The sequence below is a fragment of the Haplochromis burtoni genome, unplaced genomic scaffold (assembly GCF_018398535.1).
Source record: "Haplochromis burtoni strain Fernald_Lab_line unplaced genomic scaffold, NCSU_Asbu1 Contig_252, whole genome shotgun sequence".
Classification (NCBI taxonomy): Eukaryota; Metazoa; Chordata; class Actinopteri; order Cichliformes; family Cichlidae; genus Haplochromis; species Haplochromis burtoni.
In genome coordinates, this window is record NW_024582613.1 from 823,431 (window position 1) to 825,239 (window position 1,809).

A 1,809-nucleotide genomic window follows, 5' to 3' on the forward strand; every position below is an offset into this window, starting at 1 on the left:
CACACTATCAGACAGAGACTGGTCCTTATGGGAAATTATCCTTCCTTCTTTACACTGCTCATGGAAAGAAGCTTCAGTGGTGGGCTTGTACATTCTGTGAACACTTTTAAAACCTTTTTAACCCAATCATTAACCTCATTTTGTTACTGAACTAACAATATCATTATTTCAGCGTCACAGAAATATGTAACTGAGACTGATAAAAATTAAAAAATTAAGTTAGACTTTCGGTAAAACTCATTAAAACAGTGGAAAGAATGATTTTAAAATTGATTTGCTATTTTTAACCATGTGACTTCAAACCTGCTTGAAGTATTGGACGTGACAGCACACTGAAAGCAGGCAATTACAGCATTACACACTCAATTCAATTCATGCTGACATTCATCACAGACAGAGTGAGACTGGAGAGGAGTTCATCCAGATGATGGAATGATATGACTCTACATAATGGACACAGGCAGTTTTATACAGGTAGTTTAATGAGATCTGGAATGTAGTCCAAGACAAGTCTCATAAAAAACGGCAGCACAAGCACAAAATTTACCTGACAATAACTATTTTCTTGAAGAAATACATAGTTTCATAAACAATCCAGAGTTATTGCTGTCAGCAATTTACTTAAAAACATCTTTGAAGTCAAGCCCTCATAACCAAGACCAGCTATTATAAAAGCACCCAACTGTATTTGCCTGTCAGCTATATGAATGATATGAATTTCAAGCACTGCAGATATTATTTTGTACAGAAAGAGACTTTGGAAGCAAATGTCTACAGCTGTTTTCAAACACTTGCAAATGACACCTGACTGTGAGAAAAGGGCTGATGTTGCATTTGCATGAAATGACCCATTAATATGTAAAGTTCACCTGTGGGTTTTTCACCTGTGGAAATGCTCTAAGTATAGCCAGCTCTGGTCCAGTTAATACAATCAGAAAAAAGTGGACTATTTTCACTTTTTGAATGTGATTTGAAATGTGAAGCAATGAGTGAAAACCACCTTAGCTTTAGTGAACCTTAGATAAGATCACACACTAAAGCAATTGATGAGCTATAGCTACATATATGATAGTGGCAGGCAGAGTGGAACAATCAGGTTTGGGTAACATTTAATTCTGTTGAAAGAGAAGGGAAAAACATATCTAGAGGTTATTAAACAATAAAACTGCTTCAGAAGACTTCACATTCTGCCTGTTCTGGTTGCTTAGTGAGTCAACATCCCACTCAGCCATGTAAAACTTGTTAGACCCACCTCTGATACATTCAGCACTGCTGCTTCGTGACCAGAAACCGCATTAGGCTATACAGTATGTGCTCAGAAGAACCAGATGGGGTGATCCCACCCTCCTGAGCCCCATGACCTAAGGGTATTTAAGAAAAGCATGAATAGCCCACATCATGCTACAGCCCTCGTTGGCACACCATGGGAGATGTCCACATTTTATGATAAGATACTGACCGTTTATGTAATCATCTAAGAGAAGCAGTAAAAACAGTACATACTAAAATAAAATGAAAAAAGCACGGAATACACACAGAGACATATATATATTACAAACTAGTGCATTACACTCAAATGAATTTTGCAACTTTTAAAAATAAAGTTGTTCTTTTTTTCATATATTCATCACATAAATCTCACATAAATCCTGCCTTCTGTCAGTCTGTCATTGTTTGTTTGTTGTTGTTGTTGTTGCTTTTGTTTACATTTCACTGAACACACAGATAGATAGATAGATAGATAGATAGATAGATAGATAGATAGATAGATAGATAGATAGATAGATAGATAGATAGATAGATAGATAG